General features: G+C 36.2%; 2 long non-coding RNA genes across 3 annotated transcripts in view; both read left to right on the plus strand.

Annotated features, from left to right (window-relative positions):
- Positions 1–23,956, plus strand: part of LOC310890139 — a 764,802-nt gene that overhangs the window by 56,716 nt on the left and 684,130 nt on the right. The window lies entirely within an intron of this gene.
- On the plus strand, positions 17,033–23,885 carry LOC310890006. Its single transcript, XR_014576964.1, has 3 exons — positions 17,033–17,916; positions 23,155–23,255; positions 23,773–23,885. It is a non-coding gene; the product is annotated as an uncharacterized lncRNA (long non-coding RNA).

Below are 23,956 nucleotides of genomic sequence, written 5' to 3' on the forward strand. Positions count from 1 at the left end.
AGGTGATCTGGAGTGTTGGTATAAGTTTGATTAAGAACAGCAAGAATCAATAATTTAAAGTAGATCTTAGCAAGAAGAAAGGAACAATATAAATAAAAATTTATCAGACTTTTACTGTCTTTTTCACACACAAAGGATTGCTTTGTGTCTGAAGAACTTCCAAATCAAAGAAACTACAGTACACCTACTAGTCCACAAAGATGTTCACGAAAGAGAGGGTCCAGCTATGGCACCTTCACTAACACTGAAATCCTTAGTCTCTGATTTCTACAAAATGGAGGGCACAGTAGCTTACTATCACTGTTCCAGGTGACAATGGCCTATTGTTCTAAATGCAGGATGTCCAGGAAAGCTCTCTCTGATCTTATTTGACTAGTAGTTTCCTATCAAATGAATCAACTATGGCAAATACTGCAAGTGGTGGTTACCTGTGCCATATGCTCTACCTATAAACTTGACTTAACAGGTCAGGACCAATAGAAAGTAATCTTTAGCTCCACAGTTCTTCTTAGTGAGTCCACCAGTAAGATACATTTGTTTCATGATGGAATGAATCTGACTCATCTTTATTTCTGTTGCCTCAGACATTTCAAATGCATTTTATTTTATACGGTGTTCACTCACCTGAAACATCCCAAATCCTATCATACTAATTTACAATCATGAATAGTCAGTAAGTAGGTTATGCAAGAAAATTATTGACTTGGTTTTCTGGTCTGCAGAGTGGCCTTAAACTAACAGAAAACAGTTCAGAGGAAGTACCATCAACAAAGGGGAAATATTTGAAGGCAGAAGACTGTTCCTTTGATTCTAGCTTAAGGAAAAGGTTCATTGGACAGCTGGTGGAATAAGCCAGGTGACAGGAATTAAGTGAACTTCAGGAAAGAAAATTCAGTATGTTTAGTGATATCTATTCTACCCTAAAGATAAGCAAAGATTGATATCTCTCTTCCCTGAGACAGTCTACTATCCTTTTTTCTTATGAATGAACAAAAAAACTTATTCAGAAGACATAGCTAAATTACTTTAGTGCAGCAACCTATATATTTTCTCTTCCATAGAAATGATATAAACATGATTCTTGTTAGTTTCTTTACGTTAAAAGTTTCTAACGTATAGTGGAAGATACTGTTCAAATGATGAAGTAGTAGTTTGCTTTAGTATGATAACTCTAAAGGTACTTCTTTTTCTTAATCCTTTTTATTATTATTATTTTTTTTCTGCATGTTTTCAAGAGTTAGTGCCTAAAGTCATCTGTTTTTTGGTTTTTTTTTTAACCTGTGAAAATTACTGGGCCCTCATTTATCCAGTAGTCTTGCGGGGTTCCTGTTGTTGTATGTAATGGAGGGACTGACCCATGTGGAGCTTGAAGTTGGAGATGGCACAGTTACGAGCCTCTGGGTAAAGTTTGAGGGTCAAACAAATAAAGTGGATGTCATTGTGGAAGTCTACTATAGGCCACCCAGGCAGGATTACACCAATTAATTATTCTTAAAGAACTGAGATATACCTCTAGATCATCTGCCTTTGTCCTTATGGGTGACTTCTACTTGCCAGACATAAAATGGGAATGCCACACAGATGATACAAACGGATCCAGGAGATTCCTAAAACACCTTAATAATAACTTCTTGGTACAAGTACTAAGGGAACTGACTAAGAAAGGTGCCCTCCTAGATTTGTTGCTCATAAACAGAGAGGGTCTTTTGGATGAAATGACAATTGGTGGCTGTCCTGGGCATAGTGGCCATGAGGTAATTGGGTTTAAAATCTTTCGTGATAGGAGTAAAAGTACTACTAGAACTTCAACTCTGGATCTGGAAAGAGAAGATTTCAGACTGCTTAGGGAACTACTTAGTAAGGACCCCTAGGAAACTTCTTTTCAAGGCATTGGAGTCCACCGATGTTGGTCACTTTTTAAATACCACCTCTTAAGGAAACAGGAGCAGGCAATTCCAAAATGTTGGAAGTCAAATAGTGGGGCAGAAAGTTGGCTTGGCTGATCAGGGATCTTCTTCTAGAGCTTAGGTGGAAAAAGAAAGTGTATGGTTGTGGGAAGTGAGGTTGGGTGACACTGAAAGGAGAAAATTTTGCAGCCAAGATCAACAAGAGTTGAAACTAGCCAGTACTGTGGGCAGCAATAAAAAGTTTTGTTTTTGTTGTTGTTGTTGTGTTTTTCTGTTTGTTTGTTTTAAATAGGCAACAAATATGTGACAGCAAAAGGAGGGTCAAAGAGAACATTGGTCCATTACTTGATGAGGACAATCACCTCACAAACAAGGACACAGACTAAGCAGAGACATTTACAGAATGACCAAGGTTGGAAGGGGCCTCTGAAGATCATTTAGTCCAATAGCCCAATTTAATACCTTTTTTGTCCCTGTCTTTAACACTGATGATGGGCCTAGGATCACAGGTGCCCTGAGTTGGAGGACTGTGTCTGTGGGAATGATAAACTCCCAGCCAACCCCAAACAAGTGGGATTTGCTGCTCCAGCTGGATGCATATAAATCTATGGGGCCTGATGGGAATCATCCCAGGGTACTCAGGGAGTTGACTGATGTTAATTATGGATGGAAGACCTCTGTCAATTATTTTTAATGGTCTTGGGAATCTGGAGGTGTTTCAGTTGACTGGAAGCTGGCAAACATTGTTCTGATTTTCAAGATGGGCAAGAAAGAAGCCCCTGTCAGTCTCACTTCAGTGTGTGGTAAAATTATTAAAAACACTTGAAAGGAAACGTAGTCACTGGTCATAGCCAAAACAGGTACATGAGGGGAAGGTCCTGTGCGATAAATTAAATTTCCTTTTATGACAAGGTTGCCCACTTACTTGACCAAGAAAATCCACCTGATGTAATCTTTTTGGTTTTCAGCAAAGATTTTGATACTATTTCTCACAGTATCCTTCTGGACAAAATGTCCAGCATAGGGCTAGACAAGTACATGATATGATAGGTCAAAAACTGGCTGGTGGGCCAGGCTCAAAGGGTAAATGGAGTTGCTTCAGACTGGTGGCCAGTCACTAGTGGGGTTCCCCAGGGCTCCATTTTAGGACCACTTCTTTTAAATGTTTTTGCAAATGTCTTGGACGTAGTTCTTGAAGGTATACTAAATGAGTTTGCAGACGACACTAAATTGGGAAGAGTTGTCTCTCTTGAGGGCAGAGAGGTCTTGAAGAGAGATCTTCACAGACTAGAGGAATGGAGAATCAACAACATGATGAAGTTTAACAAGAGCAAGTGCCAAATTCTGCATCTGGGATGAGGCAGCCCTAGATATACATACAGACTGGGAGATGAGAGGTTAGAGTGCAGACTCACAGAACAGAATTTGGAGATTTTTGTTGACAGTGAGTTAAACATGAGTCAACAGTGTGTACTGGAAGCCAAAAGGTCCAACTGGGTCCTGGGGTGCATCAAGAACAGCATTGTTAGCTGGTCAAGGGAAAGGATTGTCTTGCTCTGCTCTGGGCTGGTATGGCTTCACCATGAGTTCTGGGTGCAGTTTTGGGCACCATGATATAAGAAGGACATAAACCTATTTGAGTGTGTCCAAAGGAGGTCCTCAAAGATGGCAAATTTATTTTATTTTATTTTATATTTATTTTTATTTTATTTTATTTTATTTTATTTTATTTTATTTTATTTTATTTTATTTTATTTTATTTTATTTTATTTATTTTATTTTATTTTATTTTATTTTATTTTATTTTATTTATTTTATTTTATTTTATTTTATTTTATTTTATTTTATTTTATTTTATTTTATTTTATTTTATTTTATTTTATTTTATTTATTTTAAATCCTAATAACAGTCTGATCATGTTTCAGGAACTCAGTTCCTCTACAAATTACAAGATTCAACCATTAGACTTTTTTGAGTCTTAATCTCTTAATCTGTTTAATATTCTCAAAGGCTTATTTTCATGTGCTCTTTGGTAATCATAGAATCATAGAATGGCTTAAGTTGGAAGGGACCTTAAAGATCATCTAGTTACAACCTCCTACCGTAGGCAGGGATGTCACCCACTAGATCAGGTTGCCCAGAGCCTCATCTAACCTGGTCACCTGGAGGTGACGGGGCATCCACAACCTCTCTGGACAACCTGTCACCGTCTGAGGGAAAAATTTCTTCCTAAATCCTCCAAGACTCCCTTACTGTTGTATAATAATTTTAAGAATCCAAAAATATAAAGCATTTCTGTGCTTCAGTGGCAAACTCAATGTTACCTCCTAATTAACATCCCTTTAACAGTACTGCCTTTCTGCAGAAAAAGTGAATTTACTCCAGTTGTCTCCTAAATTTCCAAACTGCTTCACTTCACTGCTTCTGTTGAAAACTATTTTTGATTATTGTATTCTTGCAGCCTGGTCCATTTTTAAATCTGATTGTCTCAGTGTCACATGTGTTTCTTAAGAACTCCAGGACAAAGTTCTTCACAGAATCACAGAACTGTTGAGTTTGGAAGGGACCTCTGGAGGTCACCTTGTCCAACCACCCTGCTCAAGCAGGGACACCTAGGACAGGTTGCCCAGGATCATGTCCAGGCAACTTTTGAAGATCTCCTGGGGCGGACTCCACAACTTTTCTGAGCAACCTATTCCAGTGCTCTGTCTCCTGCATAGTAAAGCGCTTCCTGCTGTTTAGACAGAATCTCTTGTATTCCAGTTTGTGCACATTGCCCCTTGTCCTGGCACAGGGCACCATTGAAACAAACTCTGTTTTATTAAGATTAACCCTTCCTATGCAAGGAAATATGAAGGTTACATTCTATGTAGTCTGTCCACTGTTTGATACATTTCACATTCCTATGATGTTGAATTCAAAGTGTTCTCTTTAAGTGAAACACTTGTTCTACAAATCGCAGGTGAGGAGATTCTGTGTGATGAATACCCCTATATATGTCCATAAAAATTCTGAGACTTTGTGATTTCTAGTTTGCTGCCTATATTGCTGTCTATGAGACTATGAATGACAAGGTGAATTTCCTTTGTTTTCTGAGTTACATTCAACAGTTTTCTGAAGTCTTAGTGAAATTTGGTTAATCAACTTCATCCAATCAATCCAAACTATTTAGTACTCTCTGACTAGGACAGCTATATCACATACATTGACATTGGAGAAGGCTGAGTATACTGAGATGTTCCTTTTCTTAGGTCCCAAACTAGAGAGAAACATCAAAGAAAAGTTTAATTAATTGACTGGACTCTAAAGCTTGTATACTCCAGTAAGTCTGTTTAGGAATAATAGTTTTCTCACCAAAATGGAACAAATAACTTCTTTACTCTACCTCCGTGTAGTGCTTTATATTCTTAGCACACAATTCATTGAAATTAGCACTTTTTTTTTTTCCCAAAAACCAAACAACAAGCAGACAACAACAAAACAACAACAACAAAAAAATATGAACTGTGTTCTAAAATTTGGATTTTCCTGGCCGCTTTTTTTTTTTTTCCTTTACTTTGGCTCAAGTGTAAGAAATAACTGAAACTCTTTGAAATGACCTTTTCCATTCCTGAGTCTATTCCTGAATGGGATAACTGTTTATGTATAGAACAAGACTAAATATTTCTTAGATTATCTGCTTGTACTCTTTCCTTTTAATCAAATCCTTACAGGAAATTGTTGTCACTAATTTCATATAATATAAAAAGATGAACTGCCAGGTACTCTGATCAAAAATACCTTCAGAGAATAATTAAGTCTCTTATGTTTATGGACTACAAGACAACCAGATCATTTATTAATTATTATTCTGAATATCTTTTAAATAAAAGGGTATAAAGCTAGCCATTGCTTTTTGTTGTTTTGTTTCCCTTTGTTTTCACTAAAATGCATATGTGTGCATATATATAAACACTATGACAAGGAAAAGTAAATTTTATTTACTCTAATAATTAAGATAGTTTACATGAAAGCAACTGAATTAAATCTTGAATCATGAACATTAAACCAAGAAGAAAAACTTCAAACAATATTTTAATAAGACTGTTAATGGACCATTACTAGGACGTGCATTTGAGAGAACTTTTTAGATGACTTGGCAATATGCTATTGAATTGACGTATTTGGTTTACAAAGAAAGACAAACACGTGATAAAGATATGTAGAACGCTGATGCTCACAAAATTATTTGAATTTTAGATACTTTTGGAAGATATTACTTTTTTTCAGAGAATAAGCATTGAAATTAGCCAGGCAGTAAGAGGTTATTGTATTATAAGTAAATTCATGGATGAATGTAATGGTGTTGTTTAAAAAGCTACACTTTTAGAAAGAGAAGTCTTATACAGGAAAAATTTGTGAGTTTAATGTGTGACAGTAAATTTTTGTGTACAAGGGGTAGAGTTTAGATTATGCATTCTACCTTAATTGTACTGATTGTTGATTTCCAGTGCCTCAGTGTTCATCTTTAATATATAACAATGAACAGAATCACAGAATCACAGAATCATCTAGGTTGGAAGAGGCCTCCAAGATCACCTAGTCCAACCTCTGACCTAACACTAATAAGTCCTTCACTAAACCATATCACTAAGCTCTACATCTAAACTTCTTTTGAAGACCTCTAGGGATGTTGACTCAACCACTTCCCCGGACAGCCTATTCCAATGCCTAACAACCCTTTCAGTAAAGTTCTTCCTAATATCCAACCTAAACCTCCCCTGGTGCAACTTTAGCCCATTGCCCCTCTTTCTTTCCTCTAGCAGAGGACATCAAGAAAGACATATATGGTAGTGCTCCACATTGCTTCTACTGGAGGGCATCTAGATGGTGAACTTTTGTGTGCTTGTATCAAAATGCAACTGCAATTTAATTGTTTCTGTACAATCAATTTAATTTTCAGTCTGTGTTATTTTATGGCCTGCTAATAAGCTCAACAAAGACTGTTCAAACACCATGTGATCTAAACTGTAAAGCAAAATGATTTCTAGTCTACACAGGTGGCTAGTTTTGCTACCCTCTCACATCTATGCTGTGGTAGCCATGTGACTTTGTTCTGAAGAAGAAGGTTGTCTGTGTGGAAAAGCATAAAGACTGTATCATCTGAAAAGAGTTCCTTCATTAGTAGATACCAAATGGGATGATTATTTTTCAAAATTAGTATTTTCTTTTAATATTGTCTACTGCTTCTATGAATAATGCCTGCTTCATAAAGTTTGCAAGTGTGAATTCAACAGTAAACTCTGGGAAATTTTGTATTGAGTAAGCTCACTTTCTTTTTCTTTTTCTTTTTCTTTTTCTTTTTCTTTTTCTTTTTCTTTTTCTTTTTCTTTTTCTTTTTCTTTTTCTTTTTCTTTTTCTTTTTCTTTTTCTTTTTCTTTTTCTTTTTCTTTTTCTTTTTCTTTTTCTTTTTCTTTTTCTTTTTCTTTTTCTTTTTCTTTTTCTTTTTCTTTTTCTTTTTCTTTTTCTTTTTCTTTTTCTTTTTCTTTTTCTTTTTCTTTTTCTTTTTCTTTTTCTTTTTCTTTTTCTTTTTCTTTTTCTTTTTCTTTTTCTTTTTCTTTTTCTTTTTCTTTTTCTTTTTCTTTTTCTTTTTCTTTTTCTTTTTCTTTTTCTTTTTCTTTTCTTTTTCTTTTCTTTTTCTTTTCTTTTTCTTTTTCTTTTTCTTTTCCTTTTTCTTTTCCTTTTTCTTTTCCTTTTTCTTTTCCTTTTTCTTTTCCTTTTCTTTTCCTTTTCTTTTTCTTTTTCTTTTTCTTTTTCTTTTTCTTTTTCTTTTTCTTTTTCTTTTTCTTTTTCTTTTTCTTTTTCTTTTTCTTTTTCTTTTTCTTTTTCTTTTTCTTTTTCTTTTTCTTTTTCTTTTTCTTTTTCTTTTTCTTTTTCTTTTTCTTTTTCTTTTTCTTTTTCTTTTTCTTTTTCTTTTTCTTTTTCTTTTTCTTTTTTTCTTTTTCTTTTTCTTTTTCTTTTTCTTTTTCTTTTTCTTTTTCTTTTTCTTTTTCTTTTTCTTTTTCTTTTTCTTTTTCTTTTTCTTTTTCCTTTCTTTTTTTTCCTTTTTTCTTTCTTTCTTTTTTTTTTTTTCTTTTTCATTTCTTTTTAAAGAGCTCTGAATTAGAGGAGGTTAGGTGATGTAATGAATTAGAACGTTTTTTATTTTTCTTTCTTAGGAAATAAGCCTTAGGTTCACCCCCCACACATAAATACTCTTATTTAGGCTGACCTCATAAACTGGTAAGTGTTTATGAGTGTGACACATTAACACATATAACCCTTTTTTTGCAAAGTTTTCTCTTAAATATATGAGGGAGGTGAGGAGAGCAAATCAATAGCAGTTTATAGCCACACACAAATAATAATAATAATAGGCTATGAGATTAATACAAGCTGTCTTGTCTTTCTGTCTCAGCAGATATAAAATAAATTTATGATCCCTATATGTAACAACATCAATAAAGTTCAGATAAAAAAATAAAAAAGAAAAAAAAAAAGAAAAAATGAAGCCTGTGAGAATCCTCATGTTTTCCAGAGTTTCTACCTTAGCTTCTACCTTAGTGTCCAATGAGTGCCAAATATTTGAAGTTCACCAGTGATCTCATGTTTCACCACTTTGGCAGCATGTCTGTAAGGCACTGGACAGAATTGTGTGTATATACCTGAGGTAGCATTAAACAAGACACTCTGTGGGGCTTTAACTCATGGTTTCAATTTTCATTTAAATTATAAACAGTTAACAATGAGTGAATTTAGGAAGCTGTTGGCTGTTGACTAATATGGCTACTAGCTGAAAACTGTGTGTGTGGCCTCCATATACACCGGTGTGGCATCCACACACTGACATTGCTGAACTGTCCAGCTATCTGAACATATACCAACCCTACTGCAGTGGTACCTCAGGTAAGGAATTACCTGACAAAGGAGGTGAAAGATAAAGTTCCTCATAAAAAAAAAAAAAATCACTACCACAACAACAAAAATTCTGAAAGATATTGAAAACTTCTCCCACAATCAACATTAAAAGACCAGGGAACAACAACAACAAATGTCCCTCTGAATGCCCTCATATATTGGTTATCTACATATAGATGTATAACATCTACATTCTTGTATTTGTTAAGTGTTGCAGCCAAGCAAGGACTCCTTCTTAGGCCTCATCTGTCTCTATTTTGAGTGGGTTCATCTCATAAAAGAAAGAATCCTGTCAGGAAGCAGTGAAAGCTAGCTGCTCCCTAAGACCAGGTAAGTCAGGAGATGGGTGCTGGTAACGTGATTCATCAATACCCCCAGACACAGCAAGCAATAAGCCAGATCCAGTGGTAAACAAGGAATCCAGTCAAGATTGAAAGGAGAGAAAGCCAAAGGTGAGGCTAGGAGCAATCTATAGAATACATGAAAGGGGACCATCCAAGAAGAATCATAGGTCCAAAGACTGTCCAGGGTAAGAGACAGAACTGTAGACAGGCACTCCTACAGTATAATTCAGACAAGGACAGAAAACCCAGCCCTGAACTTAAATTAAGTCTATGAAATTTTGGGTATGGTCCCAAGGAGAGGCTGGCCAGGGACATAAAAACCTTTTGGTGCCCTCAAGGCCCTGACAGATCCTTTCTGTTGTAAAAACAAATCCAACTAATAAATAATATAGATGCTAATTAATCTGAACTTAAAAAGTCTTTATATTGTGTCTAAACATTTAATGATTTCATTTCATACCTTAGAGCATTTCTATTAGTCCTAGCTCCTGATTAAAAATCATGCCTCCCAGATAGCATAGATTTGCAATGTTAATGCTGTTTTTCATCCCATTTTTCTCTGAGAACTCTAAATGCTTGGATTTTTTTGGGGGGAGGCAGGTTTACGCAGAAGGGATGATCAATGTCTCTCATTCTCAATATTTTGCTTACTATTAAATTAATATCTCATACTAAACCTTCTATCAGAACTGTGTAATGCCTTAAACTCTCTTCGCAACTTTTGCCATTTTCCTTAAAATAATTGCAAATGGACAATCGGTGAAAAAATATACCTTGTTATTCACAGAAATTGTAGAGTAGCATTTGGTGTCTTTTTTAATGGCAAAAGCTTTGAAATTTAACTGTTATATTTAATACAGTTAACATTTTGACTTTCCTACCAGTGAAAAGCAATTCTCAATAAATTTCCAGGTTTAGCTTAGAGAAGTACCATGAATTTTAGTGTTTGCCTGATACTTTTGGTAGTTAAATATGTTATGGATATCAGGACTGTATAGTTGAGTAGTACAAAAAGGGACATTCACATATCACTGTGTCATTCCCTCAAGTTAGATCTTGACAGCCAAACTTATCCGTGTTAAAAGGCGTATGATTTTCAAAATAGTTAGCACTATGAGCTTCTTAATCATATACCTGAAATTTCCAGGTTCTGAATATGGTGTTAGGGACCTTGTGTTGAAAAAGTTAGTTTGCCCAAATACCTGAAACTTCTTGTGACTGTGTATTGTTGCTTGTGTCCAATGCACAGCACAACTTGAAGGAATTTCCACTTGTTCTGCCAGTATAATTTTATTGCTTGTCTTAACTTCACTTAACTGTATTTCAGACTGTTGTGGTTTAACCTGGCAAGCAGCTAAGCGCACCACACAGCCACTTGTTAACTCCCCCTTGCCCCCTGCCCCCATTGGGATGGGGGAGGGAATAAATTAAAAAAAAAAAAGTTAAAAAACTTGTGGGTTGAGATAAAGTCAGTTTAATAGGACAGAAAAGAAAGGGAAACAACAATAATAATAACAACAAGAACAAGAACAACAGAATATAAACAAAGCAAGTGATGCACAATGCGAGTGCTCACCACTTGCTGGTCATGCTCAGCCAGACCTCAAGCAGCAGCCCTTCCCCTCTCCCTGCCCCACCCCATTTGGGACAATTCCCCCATTTTTATTGTTCAGCATGACACCACATGGTATGGAACATCCCTTTTGCCAGTCTTGTCCAGCTGGCCTGGTTCTGTTCCCTCCCAGCTCCTGGTGCACTCCTCGCTGGCAGGGCAGCACCAGAAGCTGAAAAGTCCTTGGCTCTGAGTAAGCGCTGCTCTGCAGCAACTAAAACAATGGTATGTTATCAGCATTATTTTAATCCTAAATCCAAAACACAGCTACCATATGAGCTACTAGGAAGAAAATTATCCCAAACGTAACCAGGACACAGACAAAATGATTGCTCACTCACAGCTACTCCAATGTGGCTAAGCGACCCATGCCTTTTGTCAAAGTCTTGTACAAGACACTTTCATTTTCTTATGATGTAAATATATAGATAATTCACAATGATAAATGTTAAATATTGTGATATTATTTGTTGTATTATTGTATCATTTTATTATATGCACTAGCTTACATATCTTTATATCACTAATGAGAAGAGTAGAAATTAATTGTGTACGGTGGACTGAAATTAATTATAGATTTGCATATACAACAGTAATCAGTTATCAACCATTTATTATTCTCAGACAGCTCAATAAAGTGAATGCATCTGATCAAGTTCAGTGCTAGGGGAAACTCAGAAGCCATTATGACTGTTAAAGGACTTGTTTACTTTACGTGTAGGGATTGTTTGTAGCTGACTTACCCCTAAGGACACCCCTAAAAACTTACCCAGGAAGAGGTAAATGGTCAATTTTGCATCTTCCATCTTCGTTCTTCAGGTCAGTAGAATGGAGGCTGGAGAGTGTTAAAGTCTGGTTGCTTGATGTATAAAAGTATGTAGAAGTCACCAGACTCCCAAGGGCAGCAAAACAGCCACAGCTTTGTTTTCATCAGGGGCCTGGGAGGCCAGGATTACTGATCCTGTTCCCAGAGAAATTGTGAAGGGATGTGGAGACACTTGGGGAAAAAGCCATCAGCTAGAACTACCCCAGGTAGTTCTGTGCAAAACCCATAAGGACTGGACCCTGTGACACCCTTACCTACAGTAATTATGTATTTTCACTAGTTATGTAGAACAGTAGGTGGCCTTTGAAGTATAATTTCAGGGGACAGACAGTTCTCTGTTACAGTTGTTTCAAAATGAGTGAAAAAATCATATCTGTAACATGACATTGTTCTAGTTAGATTCTGGGGGCTGAAGCTGATTGGTTCATCCCAGTAAGGATCAGACAATATATATGTTTATATATATAAAGTAAGCAAGCTTTTTTATGAGCTATTTACATACATACTGAAACCAGGGTGATGACAAGGGTACCAATGAGAGCGATGTTGTCCCCAGAGATACTTAGCCAGGTCGTGGTCGGCATCCCATTGGTGCGGTAGGTATCAATGTCTTGCAGGTATCCCTGTGGAGGCAACGTTGACCTCAATTGATGTTCCTGCCTCACCAATGCAGAGCAATGTGCTCTGTTTATAGGTTTTGCCCCTGCATGCTCCTGAACATGGGGCAGTGAACAATTGGTGGCCCTGGCCTCAGGGGAGCACTCGGCAATCCTTGATAGGCTGCTGTGATCCTGCACAGCTGTGTGGCCAGCTTGTGCTGTGCTAACAGCAGCATTGTCTCATGCCGGATGACTTGTGGCTTGGTACCATATCCCTCAACAAGCAAAATGTATCGTTGCAAGGTCAGAGTTTCAACTTGTTAGTCTTATAACAATGTCTGTTTCACATCAGACCAACCTAAGAGTTTTTAGTCCTAACATAGGCATCTACAAATCTTTATAGTTACATTCAACACAAAGAATTACACTAAGGAACTGAAGCCAATTTTTAGAATCCAATGTTAAAATCCCTTCTTTAATTGTTGACTTTCTCTAACTTTCTAACAAACTAGGTCAAAAGCTTGTTGTTTTGTTTTGTTTTGTTTTTGTTCGTTTGTTTGTTTGTTTTTAAGGTGACAGACATACAGGGCCTCAACATTTCAGACAATGTGATCCTGTCTTATTTCCTTGCTGGCAAACTGCAAGCTGGACCAGACAGCAAGCAAGGGCCTGGGCCTGGGCACAGGCTGGGGCATCAGGTGGGCAGGGGGCCTGTGCTGGCACTCAGGGGGCTGTGAGTGTGGGTGCCCATGGGTTGGGTGAGTGAGCGCTGGTGCATGCAGCCAGCCCTTAGCAGGAGCAGTGGGCGAGCAGGGGCCCACAGCAAGAGGCCAGGATGTGGGCAGGGATGCTGGTTGGGCTGAGGAGCCATGCTAGGGCTGGGGGAGGTGAAATTGGCACTGATTACAGTTGAGACAGCATGGTCTTGGGAAATAGGACATTTATCATGTGATAGTGTGTGAAGGTAAAAACAAAGATTTTCAATTTATCACCAGAATTTTGAATTCCATTAGAAAGTGATCATGAGAACATCACTCAGAAGAAAAAAAAAAAAAAGAAAACCATAAAAAATGCTGTTTTGTTTGTTTATTTGTTTTTAGCTCAAGCCTTCCGACTTCTTTGGATTTACCATTTATGTGCTGGATAACACACACTTCTGAAATCATTGTGGACAGATTTTACAATACAACCTCCTCAGTTAAAAAGAAGCAAATTGAGAAAGGAACTGGCAAATTTATTTGTCACATTCAATATATGCATTGCCATTGTAAGGGCGAGTATGTACACTATAAACACAGCCTGACATCTCTGAGTTTTCATATGCAAGACCATTTTTTACCCAAGATAACAAAAAAAATTACCTACAGGAGTGCTATAATCAAGAATAGAAGAGATGCAAACTCCAAGAGAGCTTGCTGAGCTAAAAACTTAAATCTGTTTGAAATCTAATATATATCCTGAGCTACATTAGGTACTTCTTGGCATTTTATAATGCTTGCAATAATCGCTTAAGTAAGAGGGTATAAGTCTGCTTATTCCTGATAGGTTGTATATGTTTATATGCACATGGTGGAAGTTTTGCACCGTTTAATTTTTGATTTTAAAGTACTTGAATTATTCTTGCTGTATAAGTTATTTAATGTTTTACTTTTAATGTTTTATTTTTAATGTTTTTGTTGATAATTTTTCTTTAATCAGATAGTGCCTAGGCAATGAGGCTGGTAGAGATCTGAGAAGGAATTTGTGTGACTGTATCTTATGTATTTTTCCTGTTGTTTCAGGAGATGTCTTAGTTCATATACCTGATTCCAGTGACTCTGGATCATGAGGAATTCTTTCTTGGTATCCAACAATGTCCAGGACATTTCTTTAGGAGATCCCTTATGTCTTACATGCTGTCTTGTTTTTCACAGTGTTTCAGCAAGAAACCACCACACAGAATCACAATTTACCTTACAAAGATCAGCAGACGGACTGAGCATATATCTATAAAACTGCCCAGCAGACCTTAGAAAAAATAATTAAATGATCCTGCAAGCTGTTTAATTCATGAAATCTGTACTATGATATGTGTGTACCAACAAGTTATGATTAGCTTCACTGAAACATATGTGTAACTATTCCTACTTTTTAGTGCTTGGCATAGAAGTCTATGCAGCTTCCTCTTAATAGTTTTTAATTAAGTTTAATTTAATTCCTTCTCATGTCATCTGCAAAGACAGTACTCTGAATAACACAAACATTTCTGTGTAACTATTCCTTGATCTTTGTGGACATTTTTACAAACAAGAGGAGAGTTGATACACAGAACTCATGTTACAGAAAGTTTATTTTTTATCATGCTTTCATGCATACAGTTTATTATATCCTTTCTCTTGCTTTCCTTCCCCTTCGTACTCCCTTACCACTCTTCAAATTTTATAGCTAGCTTTGATTCCAATTAAATTTACAAATGTAGGGAATTATTTGGATCATGTAAGGGTGGTGGTGGTGGTGGTGGTGGTGGTGGTGGTGGTGGGGTGTTAGTGCTTACATTACTCTGTACCCTGGCTGAAAAGTCTGAAATTCTCTATAACTTCTTCTGTAGTTTATTCTACATAAGGCATACAAAAGGTAAGAGGACCAACGCATGAAAAAGTCCAGAGAGGACCAGATGCACTCACTGCGGTTCTCAGCATAGCAAAAGGTATTTAACTACCTACTCACATCTGGTATCTCACTCTATTTCATGAAATTAACATGGTGAAGGCTGTATTTAATTCTGTATTCTCGTTTCCTTTCCTTTCTCATTAGATTTACATTATAATTACATTTGCAACTCTTGTACGTCTACACTGTTAGATGAAGCTCATTTAGTGATAATAGAGCAGAATGGCAAATTAGATTTGCACAACACTCAGGAAGGAAAAATGACCCAGAGCAAGCACAAAGCAATATACACAATGGCGAAACAGTCAGCCAAAAAATATTTTAGAGTTTAAACAGCAAGCTTTTTTTAGATTGTCTACATGAGATATAAAGAAGAGAAAGAAAAAAATAAATCCTTGCATTTTTCTGTCCTGTGGATTGAAGGGCTATCATATTCTTTTTCTCCCCATCTCTTGGAATTTAAGATGAGGTTGCATAATTTGTGGGCTGCTTATATAAAGATTCTCTCTGTGTCCCCCACTTAAAAAAAATAAAAATTAAAATAAAATCCTGTGTGAATCTTCATTTTGTTTACATTCATTGTTGAGAGTAATTTGCTTTGGCCTTTTGTTGCAAAGTGGTATTGACAGAGTGCTCCCTTTATCATGTTCATTCCTGCTTTACTATGGAGGCTGTGTCTGGAAGCTGTTCTTCCGGCACCGTGTTATGAGATATTGCTAGCACAATCAAAGCCATTAGAGGTAAAATTATTTTCTCTCAGCCATTATCCACATTCAGGGAGGTGACATTCATTGTCTTAGAAAGCTGCCAGGATTTTATAATATGAATACCTCATTTTTAAAACTCATTTTCTGATCTTTGCTTATGAATATGAGTTGTTATTTTAACCATATATTTAAAAGCTACTTTAAATACTTTTTGAGAAAGAAAAATAACTTATGAATGGGTGCCCCACTTCCTTATGAAAATTTACTACACCACAAAAAAGAAATAAAATCATATTAGAGTTTAATTTATGATGCTCTGTCAACTTCATTATTAGTGTCCTGTTTCTCTGATCTTGTACTGAAAGTAGTAACAGAGGGAAATGTTTGTGAGATTTTGCAATGTTTTTAACTATTATATGTAGGTGATTAGTATACCAAAAGCTGTTTTTTCCTCTTTCTACTTTTAATTTGAATTTGTCAGTGTTACCCAAAATTCCCTTTAGTTTTGTTATTGGTATACTGCATTTCTGATGTTAGTGATCCAGAAGAAAGTAGAGTTAACATGTAAAGTGTACTTCATGAGAAAAAGTAAAGGTATGAAGAATAAGAATATTAATGACTCAGCGTGCAGAATCTCATTTTAAAGCATGGATCTGAGATGCTTCACTGATAACTAGGCCAGTGTGCCATTTACAAATAAACAATATTTCACTTTTTTATTAGAGCTTTCAAAAACAAGTCTTATGTATTTCTCTCACTTTCGTAGCATTTTGTATAATATCAGTATCTTTCTAAGACTCTCCACCACTACGAAAATTGGATGATGTTGATCTTTCTGGGCATCAATGTGATCTGTGTTAGCTCTCTGAATATCTTTAACCTGCTGACTATAGGAAGCTTTTTAATGCGTGCATTAAAAGGACTGTGGCCAACAGGTCAAGGGAGGTGATCCCTCTGTCCTAGTCAGGCCTCACCTGGAGTACTGTGTCCAGTTCTGGGCTCCCCGCTGAAGAAAAGAGAGGGATCTCCTGGAAAGACTCCAGTGGAGGGTCACAAAAGTCTAGATACAAGGAAAACAAAATCAAAGCATTCCTTCTCAGGTACCTGTAAGAAAGTAACAGACCATGTAAGTAAGTAACAGACCATGCTGCTCAGACAAAATGTCCAGAAATCCCAGATGAAACCACCTCCAAGCACAGCAAGAGCCAAAAGTCATCAGCCAAAAGTCTTGTGGAAGATTTCCAGCTGATGTAAACGACTATCATCCCTGTAACTCTGCAGTTCTGGCTGAAGTTGTCATTTTCTCTCAACTCAGAGAAAAAGATGCAGAAAATTTTCTGCGCTGGAATATTCTGAATCTAGTAGGAGGGATAGCTTTTATGCAGTTTAAAGAAAGAGAGTGAGATAATGCAATCCAATGCTTTCTGATGTGTCTTTACAGGTGGAGAGAAACTGACTTAGTGTGAACCTCATCATGGCAACCCTCATTTCATTGTGCCCTGGCATTCATTTTCTACTTCCATCATGTATGCTAGATAATGGAATAGTAAAGTGCACTGCTGCTTATCAATACATATCAACGTATATATTTTTTTCAGTATTCAATAAAGACAGATTACTTCACTTTGCCCCTATTATCCATAACAAACTGATTTGTCAGTTTCTGAAACTCTTTTGTGACTTGGAAGCTAACATGCAATGAAATATCCTTGAAAGACATTTGATTGTGGTTGGACTGCTTTGTGGTAAACATTTGGCTATTAAGGACCTTTTGATTCTGAGCTCTTCTCAGAGTTTTGTGGAAAGTCAGGTAGTTGGGTTCACATGGAAAAGATTTGATAGAGGAGAGGCTGCAGGGGTGGTTTCTGTGAGCAGTGCCCAGCAGCTGCCCCATGTCAGCACAGAGCCAGCTCCAGATGGCTCCAGAGGGATCTGTTGCTGTCCAGAGCCGAGCCAGGGAGCAATGCTGGTTGGGCCTTTGTGACAGCAGATTTAAGGAAGGGGGGAAAAAAACACTGCTGTTCAACAGCAGCTGGGAGAGAGGAGTGAGAAAGCGTGAGAGGAACAGCCCTGCAGAGCCCAAGGACAGTGCAGAAGGAGGGATGGAGGAGCTCCAGGCACGCAGCAGCAGTTCCCCTGTGGCCTGTGCAGGGGAGGCTCCTGGTGGATCAGGCTGTCCCCCTGCAGCCCATGGGTCCCACACGGAGCAGATCTCCACGCTGCAGCCCCCCCGTGGAGGAGCCCCCGGTGGAGCAGGTGGATGTGGCCTGGAGGAGGCTGCGGCCCATGGAGAGCCCCTGCAGGAGCAGGGGGCCTGAGGGGAGCCATATCCAAAGTGAGTTTGACATCCACTGGTGTGTTTTTATCTGTGCACTGTTGAATTTGATATCGAAGTCTCCACTTTCTCTGAACAATTCAAGCACATCTGACCTGTAAAACTGTATGAACTTATAGATCTAGTATCTAGCTGCATTAAGTCAATTAAATTATATCAGTTAAACTAGGGAGCTCCATGTACACACCCATAGCTAACGATAACCTTCCTGTTAGCAGTAAATCTCTTTTCTATCCTGTATGTAGATTCTATGACATGATAAAAGGGATTGCTTATTTTTATTTTACTATACTAACTGTGTTCCCAGATGGTTGCATTACTGTTCTTAGTGACATGTAGAAGTGTCTGTTGGAAGGACAGCAAAAAGATTGCTACATTGTCTGACTTTATAAAATTGACCTCTGAAATTTGCTTCCCAGACTGTCCAGCTGTTCTGACTCTTATGACCTGGTGTATTCTTATCTTACCCAGTTTTGCCAAGCTGATGAGAAAGTCTTATATCAGTGAGTTGAGATGTACTAACCCTGCTGTATTTCTATCTGTTTTGGAAAGGCTAGTGAACTCCAAGGAATTTGTCTGACTTAAACATGTTTCATTAAATTGGCTTTGATGGACTCTGATGGAAAGTGATTTTTGAAAGCTAAGATTCATAGATGATGCAAACGGTAATTAGAAGTCATGATTTTGTGTCATTAATACGGACAGCTTAAATATGCCATATGAAAGCACCTGCTTTATCACATAATATATTCAGTAGAGGCATTCTTCTTTCACTAATCTGCACAGAACACACTCTTACATCCTGATTTTTGACATTCAATTAAGTCTTTGTTTAGCTTTACCCTTTTTCTTAAATTCAGCTCAAGATGTGAGGCAAACAAGTTAGATCAACAAAATATTGAAATGTTTAAAAAGCAACTGATTATTAATGAATACACATATGAATATGGAAAGCCATACGACTGGTGGATCTGTATGAACTTGCTGTTCAGTAAGTGTCTTAAGTTCAACATTATACTTTTCATTGCAGAATATTTTCCTTTCTTTCCACAGATGAATGCAGAAAATCAAAATATGCATATAAGAACACAAAAAATACAGGTACATTTAAAGGAACAAAATGTAGATTGTTTCCTGAAATCACTGCCTTTCAGGTTTCAAAAATGAAATAGCTATGTAAAAGTAAATATACACAAAATATGAGCTTATCCTCTTCACATTCTTCCTCAAGATATGCAAGATTAATGATCTTTTTGGCAGCATTAGGCAAGTAACAAATCTTAGTTCCCAGCTGAGGACTTAACTTAAGGCACTTCATACCATATTCATAATAATTGGAAGGCTATAACAGCTTATAAACTATACTGAGAATGAGGTGACAAAGAGTTCTTATCACCACCCTTATAAAAATGCAGTTTGTACTCAGGTGTTAAAAATGTTATCTTCTTTTCTGTATTTATTGTTTTGATAGTTCCACACAACTTTCCTCACACTAGTCAGTGCCAATCATTATTCAGTATGTGTGAAACAGCTGTTTGTGAGTAAATGTGTTAGGTATGCACTTGCAGTCTTGAATAGACTGCAACAAAGTGACTTGAAAACTGTGTTTTTGTGGCTCTGCCATGGAATTAAGAAAACTCTCTCTCTTATGTTATAAATGTTTTTCTGTGTATACTGTTAAATCAAAATGTCTAGGTGCTCAATTTGTTTCACTGCATGAATGAAATTTGTTTTAACACATGAAAGCTGTTACAGGGACAAATGCTTTTTTCATGGAAATTTTCTCACTGAGTAAGCTTCTTGCTTGAGTCATGTGAATGGGATTTCTCTGAGTCTCTGGGACAAGGATACAGGTGCTTAGTTACTATTTACAACATCACTTTTAATTAGCGTAGTTTAAGAACTGCTGCTATTCTAAAAATTTGCATTTTGGATAGCTCAATAATTCAGTCTTTTGTGGTCTATGTGAGAAAGGTTGTTCCTTCTGATTTGCTATGAAAACACTGAGCTAAAGGGAAAAACTAAAATGACCTGAATGTAATGATCTGAACACTTTCAAGTTTTCTGAAATACTACACATAAACAGTTCCAGGAAGTTAATTCAAAGTGTTATAAAAATAGAAGTCAGTTTTATATTTCTTACATGCTCTTTGGATCAATTGTATTATCATTTAGAAACAGATTGCTCAAGGTGAGAATCATCTGTTCTCTTCATGCTACAATTCAGCATGCAATTGCACATTTATTTAAAAAAAATAAAATCAGAAGAAATCAATGAAAGCATTTAGTAAACTCTTTAAATATCTGATCACTTGCACAAGATAAATAATTAAATAAAACCCATGACACTATTTATAAATACATGCATTTCAACAGGAAAATCAGCATGGAGACAAGTAAAAAGTGACAGACTGAATTAAAAAAAAAAGGTTATTCTTCCATATTTTGCTAATAATTCATGTGATTCCAAGGCCAGGTGTCTAACAACAGAGGGCATTACTCTGTTGAATGACGTTGTGTGCTGCTGGTTTACATTTCCTGACGTACTCACTGAAAGCTTTAAATTCATTAATGCCTGAGGCCTGACCCATAGTTGATAATGAGGTAAAAATTCCTAGCAGCTTTGAAGAGTTGTAGCCACTGCCTGTTCATCCAAATATGAATATGTGAAAATTCTATACATCTAGAATATGGATTAATATTAATAAAATATAATAAATACTCTAGCTTCCAGTTTTGAAAATGCTAAAGGTTTGGACCTGTTTCTGCAGTAGCTTTGCTAAAGGAAATGTGAATGGTACTGTTTTGCTGATTCTTTTCTTTTGGTTGCTAGGTTTGTTTGGTTTGTTTTGCCCTAACTATAGAGGCACCTCAGAGTGAGAAGTAAATGAAGTAGGAAGAAGAGTGAAACCAGTGAAACTTTATTGTAGCAAACTATGTTAAAGAAGGTCAAATTTATGTGGATCTGAAAGAGAGTCCAAGAAAACTTTAATTGCTTTACTCATTGTGGCAAGAAGGCATTAAAGAGCATTTATCAATTTATGTCACTCTGATTCAGCAGTGGAGCTGTTGTTAAGATCTACTGTTTATGATGTAGATGTAATGATGGTGAAATATCAATATGGCAATGCAGGACAAAGTTAAGATTTTCTTACTATATTTTCTTATTATTTCTTTTTGTATAATTTTCTTATTAATATGTATTAATGTTTATAATTTTATCATGAAAATTGTCTCAATTGTGGCAGTAATTTATTTATATATTTTAATTTGGAAAAGTTGCTGTTTTAGTCCTGGAAGTTGATGTTAATTTGGAGGTTTATTTCCCCTTTATCTTTTGCTTCTATACCCCTGCACATAGTAGTATATCTCTCATAGCACACAATACTTAATTTTGGGTACTGTAATTCAGGATTTTCAGATTCTAATGGCTTTACAAGGAGAACAGAGTCCAGAAACACTTGAAATATAATTTTTATGAAGCATAGCATCACACATTCCAAAATACATTATTCTGAGTAGTAGAAACATTTTTTTTTTCTGTTAAACTTCCCATAGACTTTTTTTTTTTTTTTTTTTTGTACACAAAGGGAAAACAGGAACAACAACAAAAGTAAAAAAACAAACAAAAAAAACTAGTTGGGTCTCTGGTAGGTTGTCTTGGGTTATGGTTTACGTTGGATGGAGAAAGTGGGAATCACAAATCCATTTGTATGCATTGAAGACTTTTGGTCTTTATTCTAGTTTGTGCAAAGTATGCTGTTTTCCTGGCAAACTGATCAAGTTACACAGCAGTTAAGGACTATAAGTGTCCAGCTCCCTTTCCCTTTCCCTCTTCATTTTTCATTTTATTCTGTAATTGTAAGTTTGTAAATGTATAAATGCATTTAATTCTTGCCTCACTACAGCAGCAGCCGCTTTCTCTTATTCTCTTTAACTGAAGTCTGTTTAACATTTAATAAATCTTGTTGGTAATGCCAGTGAAATAAACACTTAGATTTTTTGTTTTGTCTGTTTGATTGTTTATTTGTTTCCTTCCTGTGAATTTGCTTGGGAAATTTGATTGCAGCCCTCTAAATGATGGTAAAGCTTTCTGTTGTACATTTTTTAACTGCATCTTCTTCCACAGGTTTAGCATCAGTGGCTGCTGAGTGGTCACTTCCAAATGATCTGGGCTATATCTGGGAATGGCTGTCATTTCCTAATGTTTCTTCCCTGTCCTAGGATTTATGCAATAAAATTCTACTTACGTTTAAAATCAGATGGATTCTGAACCTGAAATATGACTCCCCGGCTTCAGATGAAACAGTTCAACTTTGAAGGTTCAAAGAGGTTCAAAACCTGTCCTTGTAATTAATTCACTGTTGAAGGATGATAACCCTGCTAGCCTAACAATCCATAGAAAATTGCTGAGAGAAGCAGTGCAGGCATACAGAGACATTTGGCCCTGCTTCCTGAGCATTCTTTTGCTGTTTGATAGCTCCGTGTGCTCCCAACAATTTTATGCAGCACGTGGTGCATCAGCCACCTTGACTCATGGGCAGGGATGGTTGGAAGAATTGCTAATTGCCTGGAGTATTTCAGTGATCAATGCTGGAAAATTATGAGGCCTTTTGGAGAATTGCAATAAATGACTTGTGGCTAATTGGCTGCAAATATAGTACAAAGGAGGCAACAGGATCATTCTAGAATTTCCTTGTAAGTTGTATTTCCTTAAATTTCCTTAAGAAAATAAGACTTCAAGAAAGAAAATGTGAGATTTTTAGTCTCAAAATTATGTATTAATCCCAAGAAAGCTTTCCAGATAAGAAGTGTATTTTTCAGGTTTTAAAAACTTATACTGTTTACTCTTTTTTTCAGTCTGGTTTTGAACTTATTTTTACATTATAGAATGCTTCAACAAAAACAACCCTCTGTAAAATCAGCTGAAACTGGAGTATGAATAAAATGTTCCATCCCTGTTTTCTATGAATTGTATATCCAATTACTGTATTCATAATTACTTCATGCTGTCAGATGACTTGTGTGATTATCTCCCTAATTCTGAATTTGGGAATAATATCCTAAAAAAACATCTGTAGTCTTAAACTGCTGTTGAATAACTATTACTGGTCATTTGATTAAAAGGCTCAAATTACTGTGGGAAACACTCTTAGATTTTAAGATTCTTCACGGGTAAAAGCCTAGTCAGGCTGTAATGCTAGATATTTTCTTTTGTGTCAATGATATAAAATACAGGAAAAAATATTTTGAAAGCTATCAGAAAATAGTCGCCGTGGAAAGAAATGGTCTCCTTGCACCAGGATTCATACTGCATACTCTTCCTCTGAAATAAAAAGGTATGTAAAATTAAGCAATGAGCCAGATGTTTAAAGCATTATTTTCCTGCTTTTTTAGCAATACTCTCTTCAACATTCAACACCGAATTTATTTTTACAGAGTCACATGATGAGTAACAACAAATAGATCTAGATGGAAAAACATTTTCCCCCAGCTTCTAGTTATTTTTATGAAATGGAAATAAAAATAAGAATTTAACAACGTTTTCCCTGCATATTTTTCTGTTTGTATTCTCTGTAACTTTTGATAAACAGATATTTCCCAGGATTAAAGTTTAAAATGCTTGAAGAGCAGCATGATTTCTGGAAATCCATTTTATTTGTTACCTTCCTGCACCTATGCATGCATTCTTTAGTTCCCTCATTAGAGTTAGAACCCTCTCAATGAGATGACACATTTTGATGTTATAATGCAATCAAGGCAGCACAAAGAAATAAAATAAATAAATAAAAATCACTGAAATCCTTCTCTCTTCAAGGATGTTTCACATGTTGTGTTTAATAATTTTTTTAACAGACTATGTGATCAGAATTTCTCTAATGCACCTGGATCTTTTATACATCTTTCCAGTTTTCCCAGCTTGTGATGAAGGCATATATATGTATGCACATGGAGAAATAAAATACAACATGATTATGACTGTTTTTTGTTTGTTTGTTTTTGTTTTTAATTGGAAACGTATTTAGTTACCAGTGCTAAT

Source organism: Anser anser (genome assembly GCF_964211835.1).
Source record: "Anser anser genome assembly, chromosome: Z".
Taxonomy (NCBI): domain Eukaryota; kingdom Metazoa; phylum Chordata; class Aves; order Anseriformes; family Anatidae; genus Anser; species Anser anser.